Source organism: Cetorhinus maximus, chromosome 15 (genome assembly GCF_964194155.1).
Source record: "Cetorhinus maximus chromosome 15, sCetMax3.hap1.1, whole genome shotgun sequence".
Lineage (NCBI taxonomy): Eukaryota > Metazoa > Chordata > Chondrichthyes > Lamniformes > Cetorhinidae > Cetorhinus > Cetorhinus maximus.
This window is the reverse complement of record NC_135893.1, coordinates 30,362,557-30,376,066: the sequence shown is the minus strand read 5'-3', so window position 1 is coordinate 30,376,066 and position 13,510 is coordinate 30,362,557. Positions and strand designations below refer to the sequence as shown.

Below are 13,510 nucleotides of genomic sequence, written 5' to 3'. Positions count from 1 at the left end.
ACCCCCCTCCCTCCACCCCCGACAGCGTTCACCCCCACTCCCTCCATCCCCGACAGCGTTCACCCCCCCTCCCTCCACCCCCGACAGCGTTCACCCCCCCTCCCTCCACCCCCGACAGTGTTCACCCCCCCTCCCTCCACCCCCGACAGTGTTCACCCCCCCTCCCTCCACCCCCGACAGTGTTCACCCCCACTCCCTCCACCCCCCCTCCCTCCACCCCTGACAGTGTTCACCCCCACTCCCTCCACCCCCTCCCTCCACCCCCGACAGTGTTCACCCTCCCTCCCTCCACCCCCGAGTGTTCACCCTCCCTCCCTCCACCCCCGAGTGTTCACCCCCCCCCCCCACCCCTGACAGTGTTCACCGCCCTCCCTCCATCCCCGACAGTGTTTACCCCCCTTCCTCCACCCCCGACAGTGTTCACCCCCCCACCCTCCACCCCCCCTCCTTCCACCCCCGACAGTGTTCACCCCCACTCCCTCCACCCCTCCTCCCTCCACCCCCAACAGCATTCACCCCCCTCCCTCCACCCCCGACAGCGTTCACCCCCCCTCCCTCCACCCCCGACAGCGTTCAGCGTTCACCCCCCCTCCCTCCACCCCCGACAGCGTTCACCCCCCTCCCTCCACCCCCGACAACGTTCACCCCCACTCCCTCCACCCCCGACAGCATTCACCCCCACTCCCTCCTCCCCCGACAGTGTTCACCCCCCCTCCCTCCACCCCCGACAGTGTTCACCCCCCCTCCCTCCACCCCTGACAGTGTTCACCCCCCCTCCCTCCACCCCCGACAGTGTTCACCCCCCCTCCTTCCACCCCCGACAGTGTTCACTCCCCCTCCCTCCACCCCCGACAGTGTTCACCCCCCCTCCCTCCACCCCCGACAGTGTTCACCCCCCCTCCCTCCACCCCTGACAGTGTTCACCCCCCCTCCCTCCACCCCCGACAGTGTTCATCCATCACCCTCAACCCCCGACTGTGTTCACCCACCTCTCTCAATCCCCGACAGTGTTCACCCCTGAGAGTGTTCATTCATCTCCCTCACTCCCAACAATGTGGACTCCTCCGATATCTGGGCAGGAGCCAGGGATTTCAGAAGGCAAGATGTGAGAAGGGATTGCAGGATGGGGTGAGCACTGTCTGGGTGGTGGGGGTAAGCCGGGAGGAGGGTGGTTGACCATTGTCCGGGTCGGGGGAGGGGAGGGGAGTGGGGGAACTGAATATTGCCGGAAGAAAGGGTAAACATTGCTGGGGGTATTAACATTGTTGGAAAGGAGGTGAATATTGCCGGGAGAGTGGGGTGATAGAGGGATGCTAGAGTGCTCTGACACTCCAGCTGATTTATTTAGAGTTATGCTGGCTTTAAACCTGCTCTGAAAAGCTGTAATCAAATATGTGTAAAAACCAGCATAAATACAGGGCAAACAGCCCAAGTCTGCGTGGTTCTGACCATTTCATCCCGCTATCATCGGAATTACGGAGCAATCCAGGCAGGGTAAAATTGGCAATCATAAATTTAAACTTCCCGCATTTGTATCGTGGACGTGCGCACATCAGGATTTCCTCAGGGTCCCGACACGCATCGGTGACCCAAGCTGTGTCGGAGGCCTCTCCCTATCCTAAAGATGTAGGTCAAAATTAGATCTGGGTCTACGACAAAATCACATTTTCAACTGGGGGAAAATTTCAGAGGTTGAATAGAAAGTTGAGGCGGGGGGATGGGGGTGCAGGTTTAATTTTCCCAGGCCATCGGAGGAGGATTTCAGGGGTGGAGGGAGAGGCATCAACCATGGAAATTCAGAATAAAAGGTATTGGGCCAGGATCCAGACATCTTCTCACCTCTTTCTGTTTTTCCCAGGGACGGGTTGTCGACAATTTACTGGCGCAGCAGCGGCAGAAAGCCAACTGAAGTATTTAGGATCCAATCAAGAGCCACTTCCCCAATTGGACAGCAGCTCTTTACCAGCAGCGCATAGTTCACATGCAGCATCTTAAACTTGATAACTTAAGAGGAAGCAAGTGCAAGCGGGAAGTCATTAAGGTCTGAAACTGACATGTACTTAAGGGAAGGTGGCAAGCCTGAGGTCAGCCACAGGAGTAGCTCATTGAGACTGCTGTTCCTGATACTGTTGGGGTGAGGAAACTGCTGCCAGATCCTGCAGCATAACTTCACAACTCAATGGGGCTTCAGAACCTTGTGTCTTCAAGCCTGCATGTGGAAATTGGGCTATCTGTTCTGAGGTTGGGTGGACCACTGAAGGCTTGAGAAATAGGAGCAGGAGTAGGCCATTCAGCCCCTCAAGCCTGCCCTGCCACTCAAGAAGATCATGGCTGATCTGCCCCAGGCCTCAACTTCTCTTTTGTGCCAGCTCCTCATAACCTTCAACTCCCCGATATTTCAAAAATCTACTTACCTCCTTTAAATGTTTTCAGTGATCTAGCCTCCACAGCTCTCTAGCGTAGAGAATTGCAGACATTCACTACCATCTGGGAGAAGAAATTCCTTCGCATCTCAGTTTTAAATGAGAGTCCCCTTATTCTGTGACTATGTCCCCTAGTTTGAGATTCCCCCACTAGTGGAAACATCTTCTCAACATCTAGTCTGTCAAGCCCCCTCAGAATCTTGTACGTTTCAATAAGATCATCCCTCATTCTTCTAAACTCTAATGAATAAAGGCCTAACCTGTTTAGCCATTCTTGATAAGTCAATCTCTTCATCCCAGGAATCAGCCTAGTGAATCTCTTTTGAACTGCCTCCAATGCCAGTATATCCTTTCTTAAATACAGGGACCAAAACTGTACACAGTACTCCAGGTGCAGCCTCACCAACACCCTGTACAGTTGTAACAAGACTTCCCTATTTTTAAACTCCAGCCACCTAGCAATGCAGGCCAAAATTCCATTTGCCTTCTTAATTACTTGCTGTACCTGCATGCTAACTTTTTGTGTTTCACAAGAACACCTAGATCGCTCTGGGCTGCACTTTTTGGAGTCTCTCTCCATTTATATAATAGTTTGCCTTATGATTTTTCTGACCAAAGTGCATGGCTTCACACTTTCCTGCATTAAACTTCATCTGCCAAGTTTTCGCCCACACTCAACCTGTCTATATCCCCTTGCAGATTCCTTATGTCCTCATCACAACATACCCTCCCACCTATTTTTGTATCATCAGCAAATTTGAATACATTACACTCTGGCCCCTCCTCCAAGTCATTAATATAGATAGTAAATAATTGAGGCCCTAAGACTGATCTGTGTGGCACTCCACTAGTTTCGTCTTTCCAACCTGAAAAATACCCATTAATCCCGACTCTCTGTCTTCTGTCTTCTAACCAATCCTCAATCTATGCTAATACATTACCCCCAGTACCGTGATCTCCTATCTTGTGCAACAACCTTTTAAGTGGCAACTTATCAAATGCCTTCTGGAAATCCAAATACACATCTACCGGTTCCCCTTTATCAACTCTGCTTGTTATATCCTCAAAGAACTCTAGCAAATTTGTCAAACATGATTTCCCTTTCACAAAACCATGTTGACTCTGTTTGATTGTGTTAAACTTTTCTAAATGTCCTGCTATTTCTTCCTTAATAATGGACTCTAGCATTTTCCCAACTACAGATGTTAGGTTGACTGGCCTATAGTTTCCTGCTTTTTGTCTCCCTCCCTTCATGAACAGGTGCATCACATTTGCAATTTTCCAATCCTCTGGGACCCTCCCAGAATCCAATTAGTTCTGGAATATTTCGACCAATGCCTCCAATATCTCTGCAGCCACCTCCTTTAAAACCTTTGGATGCAGGCCATCAGGTCCTAGCAACTTGTCTGCCTTTAGTCCCATTATTTGGTCAAATACTTTGTCCTAAGTGATAGAGACTGTTACAAGATCTTTCCTCCCTTTAGCTCCTTGCTTATCTGATATCTGTGGAATGTTTATAATGTCCTCCACTGTGAAGACCGATGCAAAATATTGGTTTAAATTATCCGCCATTTCCCTGCTCCCCGTTATCAATTCTCCAGTTGCATCCTCCAAGGGTCCCACGCTCACTTTAGCTACTCTCTTCTGTATGTACTCGTAGAAGCTCTTGCTTTTCGTTTTTATATTTCTTGCCAATTTACTTTCATAATCAATTTCCTCCCTTTTTATTAGCTTTTTAGTCATCCACTGCTGGCTCTTTAAAAAGTCCCAATCCTCTGGCCTACCACTAGTTTTTGCCGCTTTGTATGCCTTAGTTTTTGATTGGATACTCTCCTCGATGGCCTTTGTTAACCATGTGTGGTTCATCCTTCTCATCGAGTCCTTCTTTTTGACTGGGATTAATCTTTGTTGAGTGTTATGAAATATCTGCTTAAATGTTCTGCCACTGCTCATCCACTGACCTTCCCCTTAGTCTATTTTCCCAGCCTGCTTTAGTCAGCTCTTTCTTCATATCTATGTAATTGCCTTTATTTAAGTTGAGGACACTGGTTTGAGACCCAAGTTGCTTGCCCTCAAACTGAATTTGAAATTCTACCATGTTGTGATTGCTACCCCCTAAAGGATCCTTAACTATGAAATCTTTCATTGATCCTACCTTATTACATATTGCTAGATTTAAACTAGTCTGTTCCCGGGTAGATTCTGCAACGTATTGCTCTAAGAAACAATCCTTGGTGCGCTCTACAAATTCGTCTTTCATGTTACCCCTGCCAATCTGATTTGTCCAGTCAATGTGCAGATTAAAATCACCCATGACAATTGTAGCGCCCTTCTTACATCCTTCCATTATTTCCCGATTTATGCTTTGTCCTACAGTGAGGCAACTCTTTGGGGGCCTATAAATGACTCCCACCTGTGCCTTCTTCCCCTTGCTATTCGTTATATTTACCTAAACTGCTTCCACATCACGATTTATGGCACCTATATCACTACTCACCACCGCACTGATACCTTCCTTTATTAACAAAGCTAGTCCACCTCCTTATCCTTTTTGCCTTTTTTTCTGGAACGTTGAATACCCTTGAATATTGAGTTCCCAGTCTTGGTCACCCTGCATCCACGTCTCTGTAATAACTATCAAGTCATATCCATATATTTCTATTTGTGCTGTCAACTCACCTATCTTGTTGCAAATGCTACGTGCATTCAGGTAAAGAGCCTAAAGCTTCGACTTCTTACCATTATTACTCATTCTGGTTCTAATTTCTGCTGCACTCTTCTGCTTATATGTTCTGCCCCTTCCTGCCACACTTTTGATAATCGTTTGCCTCTTCACTACCCTGCACCTCTGCTCTCTCGTTTCTTTTTGATTTTTTAAACTTCCCTTCAATTGAACCACCCCCCCACCTCATCCCCTGCCCCCCCCCCCCCCCCCACCACTAATTAGTTTAAAGTCCTATCTACAACCCTAGTTATACGATTTGTCAGGACACTGGTGCTAGCGTGGTTCAAATGAAGCCTGTCCCAACGGAACAGCTCTCTCCTTCCCCAGTACTGGTGCTAGTGCCCCATGAATCGGAACCCATTTCTCCAACAGCAATCTTTGAGCCATGCATTTACCTCTCCAGTCTTATTTACCCTACAGCAATTTGCACGTGGCTCAGGTAGTAATCCAGAGATTATTACCTTTGTGGTTCTGCTTTTTAATTTAGCCCCGAGCTGCTCGTAGTCCCTCAGCAGAACCTCTTTCCTAGTCCTACCTATGTCATTGGTAGCTACATGGACCACAACAACTGGATCCTTCCCCTCCCACTCCAAGTTCGTCTCCAGCCTAGAAGAGATGTCCTTAACCTTGGCACCAGGTAGGCATCACACCCTTCGGGACTCTCTGTCTTTGCTCCAGAGAATAGTATCTATTCCCCTAACTATGCTATCCCGTATTACTACTACATTTCGCTTTTCTCCCCCCACTTGAATGACACTCTTTACCACGGTGCTGTGGTCAGTTTGCTCATCCTCCGTGCAGTCTGTGCCCTCGTCCAGACCGGGAGCAAGAACCTCGAACCTATTGGACAAGGGCACAGGCTGATGCTCCTCCAAAGCTAAATTCTGGATCCCCATACCTGCTTCACTCGCAGTCGCGCCCTGCTGTCCCTGACCACGGACTAGATTTGATGTAATTAATCTAAGGGGTGTGACTGCTTCCTGAAACACAGTGTCCATGTAACTCTCCCTCTCCCTGATGTGTCGCAGTGTCCGCAGCTCGGAGAACTCGGACAGCTTGGCTCATCAACTCTGAGCTGAAGTTCCTCAAGCAGCCAACACTTGCTGCAGATGTGGTCACTGTGGATCGCACCGACATTCATCAGTGCCCACATACTACAGCTACAACACATCGCCTGCCCAACCGTCTCTATTCTAATTAATTAATTTGGATGTTAAATATTTTAGAAGTGAATTTCTTAACTCTACACTTCAGCTGTAAATTACGTCTCCTTATTTAAACCACTTGGTCAATCAAAAGAGACACAACAGGGTTACCCATCAATCACCTACCTGTTTCCCTGTGACGTCATACTTCGGCTCTGACAGGTAGAAACAGGTTGAAGGGGCTCTCTGCCGCTGCTTTTTGTCTTCCACCACTGCTGCCTTTCTCACGCTGGTCTGCTCTCCGTGTGTACCCGGCTCTCCTCTCCCTGTTTTAAACTGTGGAAATCCAGGCTCTGCTCTTGTTGTTTTAAACTGTAAAAATCCCAGCTCTCCTCTTGCTGTTTTAAACTGTGGAAATCCCTGCTCTCCTCTCACTGTTTTAAATTGTGAAACTCCTGGCTCTCCTCCCGCTGTTTTAAACTGTGAAACTCCCGGCTCTCCTCTCGCTGTTTTAAACTGTGAAACTCCTGGCTTTCCTCTCGCTGTTTTAAACTGTGAAAATCCCTGCTCTCCTCTTGCTGTTTAAATTGTGAAAATCCCGGCTCTCCTGTCACTGCTTTAAACTGCTGCATTGTTAGCCAACTCAGTAGCCACATGGGATGAGACCAGCAACTGGAAGAGGAGCAGCAGCTGCAGCATACAATGGACCCATATGCAGCTGGATTCTGCAGAATGGTTGAAAGCTGGCTAAGAGATACAAGGAAACATTACTCTCAGCACAGAATCAACAAGCAAAAGGTCTCTTGGACCTCTTCAAGCAGCAGTGCCACCAAAGGCTACAGCTCTCACGGCAAGTGGTCACAGAACTCTGTGCACTTTTGAACGAGAACATGAGGCCAGAAGGAACAGATGGACACCCGCTGTAAGCAGCAGTCAATCTTATTGTGACACTGAATTCATTTGCTTCTGTATCATTCCAGGAGTCAGCTGATCCAACCAACAGGATATCACAATCTGCCATATATAACTGCATCATTAGAGTGGCAGATGTCTCATATACAAAGGCGTTGGACTACATCAAGTTTGAAATGGATGCTGCAGTCAGGCCCTGAGAGCTGTGAGCTTCACCTCCATGATAGGATTTTCTCAGTTGCATGGCTCGATAGACTACACCAATGTGGCCATTAAGACACATTCAAACCAGCCAGGTGTATTTGTAAATAGGACAGAGTTCCATTCCTCCAATGCGTAGCTGGCAAGCGACCACCACAAAAGAATCTTGCAAATGCATGCAAAATCCCTGGGTAGCTGCCATGACACATTCATACTGAGGTTGTCTTAGATGTCTCAACACTTCAGCCCACTTCAGCCTCTCCTGGGTCACAAGGGGTATTCGCTGAAAACATTGCTGATGCAAAACCCCATTACAGAGGCACAGGAGAGATACAAATGTTGCCAGTTGACCATCAGATCAACAATTGACAGACCATTGACTTGCTTAAGATATGGTTCTGGTGCCTCAACCAGTCTGGGGTCCCTCAAATAAGGCCCTTCAAGGATCTGCTTAGTGGTGGTGTGCTGCACTTTGCACAACTTGGCACTACAGAGAGGAGTGGAACTGGCATTGGAGGATGGCAGGGACTGCTCAGCATCCTTGGAGGAGGAAGAAAATGACAACCAGCCGGCAGAGCATGTCTATTCAGAAGTCCCGCTGATGTCTGTGCCCATTGACCTGCATGTCAGAGAAGCCTGCAATACCTTCATCCAAGATTCACTGAGTGAGGGGCATGCAGCACTGCACTCTTGTCACATAGGCCCCTGCAGTAGCACTTGTGGCTGCAATCAAGAGATACCATCCCAGCTTATAGATCTCCTTGCTCCAAGTAAACCTACACCACTACCCCTCCAACTCTACTACTGCCACCCATCACATGAATTAAACTTACATCCATTCACTTCCTAATGGTCTAATGGATCACTAAGAACTACACGACAAATTTGGAGGTGGCCAAAGCAAATGGTTCCATTGCAATAAAGTTATCCATCATGACAGTGACATTAAAGAAGGCACCCAAATAATCCTATTGTGCAACTAAGATCTTTTCCATGTTCTCTTTCTCATACTTCTATATGGTGCTTTCTCTATGGCTGCAGCTGATGTGAAGGCAGCCTGCTCATTTCTCTGCTCCAGGGAGTGAGATCCTCTGGGTTGCAGTGTCAATGAGGGCCCTACCACGGACTGCCTCATTTGCATCTTTGCAGGGGCAGCCTCGGTCATGGGGGCATAATGCACCACTTGTGACTCTGTCAGAGGTGCTGAGGGGATGGTTAGAGGCTGGGGAGGGGAGGGCAGCAGTGTGCTTGGGGGAAGGGGAGGTGTGCCTTAAGGACAGCCCCTATCCCTGCTTCCCCTTATCCTTTCAGGTACCACCTGCACTTCACTGCTAACTGAGAGAGGGAGGGCATTTGGCTGCAATTCCATGCATTTCTGAGCCATCACTGTAACTGACTGATCAATGCTAATCTAGGTTGCTGACATTGTGTGAGGGCTATAGCACTGATTATGCATCTACTTATTGGTCTGTTACACATCACTCTCTATGAAGATAGCCACTTTTTCAATTGAGGAGGCTTTGCACTCATTTGCCTGAAAGATTGCAACACTCGCAGCATGGATAGACTACAATGTTTTCTGCGCAAGGGCTTGCACTTGTCTCATGAAACTGACAGATGGCCATTTCTCCCTATGCTGCTCCACAAGCACCTACTTTGTGTATGACCCCCAAGGCTCAGGAACTGTGTTGAGTTGGGCATGGCTGAAGCTATCCTCAGGTCTCTGACAGGAATCTGGAAAGCTGTCACTGCTTCCAATACCTACTCCTACTCATGTGAAGTGCTCCTCACCTTGTGTCATCTGTTCTCTCTGTGACTAAGGCCCCAATGAGCTGCGTGTGTCTTTGTTGATGGAGAGTGCACATGACTCACGTGATGGTGCTTCCTAAGAGTGCTGCTCTTCCTCTGTGGTCTGCGCTGCTTCAGTATGCAGCTCCTGCTGTGTACCTGTCATTGCCCTGCAGGAGAGATAAGACCTCAGTTAGTGAAGTACGTATTGGCGTAAAGGAGTTTCAAATCCTCACATATTGCTATGCTTTAAATATATACTCACAATACAACTGCACAACTGAAGAAGCTGCTCAGATCCAACTTTATGATTAATTCATAATGCTTTCACTCGCTCTCTATTACACCCCATCTCTCCTTCAGCGATGGCCTGGCCTGCTGCCATTCTGCCAATCTCTCGGACTTCCTCAAGAAGCTCAGTACCCCACCCCCGAGATTCGATGCCTCTCTTGGGAGTTTTGCGCTCTCTTCTCCTGCACTGAGAACAAGAAGAGCGTGAGGGGTGCAGTGTGCGGATCATAAAGCGATGTGACATTTCACAGACTTCACTGTTGAATTGGTGCGCAAAGTCATCATTTTAGGGATAGGTGCAAGTGTTATCTGCTTATTGGGGGACCTTGTGAGACCAACCTCTGTGTTGCTGCAAATAATGTGCTTTAAAGCCTTTCTGTGCAAGTGGCTGCTAAAGAGATGAATCATGGCTGTCAGTTGAGAGTTGCAGGGCATTCACTTTGCCAGTCCTCAAAGGGCATTGAAACATTTCCTGAATGGTATCTATGTCCTGTTCATCATATTGCAGCTAATCTCCTTGGCTACCTCCATGCATGCCTGCTTGGTCATGCTGGCTGGCCTACTTCTCCATCCCCTGGAAACAATATTTGCCTCTGTGCTCTCACCCCTCCACAATAACCTCCAAGAAAGCAGCTGTGAAATGTGGTACAGCCCTCCTTGTCTTGCTTCCATTTCCTGCACAAATTGCTTGTCCAAATCAATTCAGCAGTCATCTTACTGCAGCTATTGTGAAGGCTGCCAGCAGGCCTTTAAATCTTGCAGGCTCCCAATTTGTCCATCTCTAATTGGTGACCCCAGAGGCAGGTTCCTAAATGGACACCTTCTGGAAAATTGAACTGGAAGGCTTGCTACTTGCAAATCTGAGTTCCTGACCTAGAAATTACCCTCCCACCCATGCAAAAACTAAGATAACAAGATTCTACCCAAGGCTAAATTAAAAACCATTACCATAACACTTGCTCTGCACTACCACACACACCGTTGAATTTACTGCTGTTATTTTAGTGACCTCTCACTGTTACACCAGTCTCACCTTTCTGCTCTATTCTCCCTGTAGTATAAAGAGCCAAGACCTCATTTGTTAAAAGTGGCCATTTAAAATGTCAAAGCATTATGTGTGTGTATTCCAAAACAACAGAGCTCAGTTGCTCTGTCACATGATGTGGTTAGGCTTTGCCTCATTTGGAACAATTCAGCTTCCTAGGTTTCATACAGCAATGGAAAGTCTGCACATCCTGTGAAGGGCAAATTAGACTGTCTACTGTGGGGACAAGAGGATTTTTACAGCAAGGTTAAGTGCAGCTGTTAATCTGGATGTATTACTGTGGTGAAGATCCAAACCAACAAATACCCAGGCATCCATAGGTTAGTACCATTGTCTGTAATAACCATCCATAAAATAATTCCACTCATCCCAGAAAAGCTCAAGGAAAAAAAAGGGAGAATGACATCCATGTGTTCTTTAAACAGCCCAAATTTCAGGAGCACTAAGCCTTCAACAGCCATCAACTGAATAGCTAGGACATTGCAATGCTTGCAAGAAGATTGCAGCAAATTGTTACCATAATATTGCAATGAACAGGCATGGAAACAGAAAATCAATAGGGGATGACAAACTGCCATAAAATAACCTCTTCCTGAAGTTTCTGCCCTTTTCACTTTGGAAATGTGAAAAATCATCATGACTGGAACTTTACAATCCCCTCAGGGAGGTGGGATGGCAGGCAGGGGTGCATAAAATTGGGTGGCGCTGTACCTGCCACCTATCCATCCCTACCGTAATTTTACCAACAGCATAGAAGGCGCCAGGCAGCCCCTTCTGTGGGAGTTGGAGGCTCAGTGAGAGGGGACACCTGTAAATAGCAGATGTTTTTTGTGATATATGAAAGACAACAAAATAAAGCACAGCTTGCCTGGAAATGTAATTATTATCCATTCTAAAATGGATGAAGTGCATTGTTGAGTCAGTTTTGGCTTTGATTTTTTAAATTTCAATGTTCAATGTCTCCAGTATCCCGAGGAATATTCAAACTGGCTTGCTGTCAATAAAAGACTGCCCCAGAGCCAGGTTACTCTTCATGTTAGAAATAAACTAACGCATAGGCTTGTATTCATCACCCAGCCACCTCTGCTTTCAACTGGCAAACAGAGTAAAGGAATATTATAAGATACTGGGTGGAATACTGTGCCCTCTACTGTGGGGTGTGGGGACCCGACCACCTTCCCACCTCCACCCCAATTACGTCCATGACGGGCAGGTCTGTGGACTGTCTTAACACCCAGTTGCCAATTTAAGCCTTTAAGTGGACAACTAATGCCCCTTAAGGGCCTCATCCCGCCACCACTAGCATTAACCTAACTGTGGGCAGGGAGCTTGCTATGCGGGGAGTACGCAAACACTAGCATGTTTGCTTTCAGTTCAAAACTGATAGATGGCCATGTCTCCCTTTGCTGCTCCACAAGCACCCACTTTGTGTTTGACCCCCAAGGCTCAGGAACTGTGTCGAGTTGGGCATGGCTGAAGCTGTCCTCAGATCTCTGACGGGAATGCGGAAAACTGTCACTGCTTCCAATACCTACACTTGCTCGTGAAGTGCTAGTTCAAAGGCACTCAGTGCTTTATCGAGGAACCGGCATGGGGATGGGGGGTCCTGCTGAGAGCAAACCCCTGCCCTTGCTACTGCCCTCCCTCACTTTCCCTCCCCTGTGACGTACTTCCTGACATCATTCACCTGTGCCTGTACTGGCAGCAGCCACTACCTCCTGGGGACGCTGCCGTTCAATAGAGCTGCTGGCCTCTGATTGGCTGGCAGCTCTTAGCAACTGGGGATTCAGCCCCTGGGGTCCTTGATCCTGGGGAAAGGCTTACTGCTGGACTATTAAGTTCCTGAGCGGCACATGGTGCAGAGGCCTTCTCGAAAATAAGTGATGCGGGGTCTAGGCTGCTGGGTCGGCAGGTGAGACCACCCCATCGCCTCCACAAGATTTTGCCCACAATTCCAACCGACAATAATGCAATGTAAACTAAATTCTTAGCTTCAACCATTGTACTGAAAGGACAAATACACAGCCAGCTAATAGCTGAAAAAAAGGCAACAAAGTCAAGCAGAGTCAGAACTGGCACCTTCTCAGTTTCAACCATGATTCTCAATCCCTACATTAGCAATTATGTCCCACAGCAAACACAAGTCCTACAAGCTGTCTGAGATTTGGGCATTGGAGGCCATGGAAGAGACCATTGTTCATTTTCTAAATCAATGAATATCACTTGCTAAGAAGGCAAATAGGAACTCAAACTGATGTGAAAAATGAGCCTGCTGAAAACAGCCATGCTGAAGCACACTTTTGATTTAAAAAATAGCCCTATCCCAGCATCCGTAAATGTATCTTATGCTCCAGTTATAGTATAGCAAGTGCTATGAAGATGTCGCTGTGCGTTAAGAAGTGCTCTTAATAACCTCAGGAGGCAGAGATTTGTTTTTTAATCTGTATTACAGCCAGTGCGATCACCCAACTTCACATAAGCATCATTTCCAGTGCTACACTGCATTTTGGCATTAGTGTGGCAAGAGACACTAAAAACACAGTATTACCAGCAGGGATGCAAATAGCATGTAATATACAGCAATACTTAGCTTATTTATTAACAGCATTTCCTACAGAAGGAGGGATGTTTCACACCAATTCCTGTTGTGTTTTTTTAACTGCAAAAGCCTTTGTGATGGACTGTTAAGCTGAGCCAAATATATTAGAAAACAACTATATTTAGTTTCAGGGTGATCTTGCTGGTGAACTCTGCCAGCTGCTGCAGGGTAGGAAGGTGCATTTGATTGGTTTCTGAAGACATGGGGCTGCATCTTCCGGTCGGTGAGCGGGGGACGGGGCCTGCTCATCGACGCATAAAATGACGTTGGGTGACGTCGGGCGTGCGTCCAGATGTCACCCTGCGTCATTTAGATTTTCAGTTCAGCGGGTTTGCAGCCGAGTCGATTGCGTGCCCGCCGAACTGTCAAAGGCCACTTAAG

At 47.5% G+C, this 13,510-nt stretch overlaps 1 protein-coding gene across 1 annotated transcript in view; it reads right to left on the bottom strand.

Moving 5' to 3' along the window:
* disp3 (dispatched RND transporter family member 3) overlaps positions 1–13,510 on the bottom strand; it is a 748,238-nt gene that overhangs the window by 402,264 nt on the left and 332,464 nt on the right. Inside the window, exon 5 of the mRNA XM_078559213.1 lies at positions 9,198–9,364. The gene's annotated coding sequence lies outside the window, so the exon portion shown is untranslated. The remainder of the gene's footprint in view (positions 1–9,197; positions 9,365–13,510) is intronic.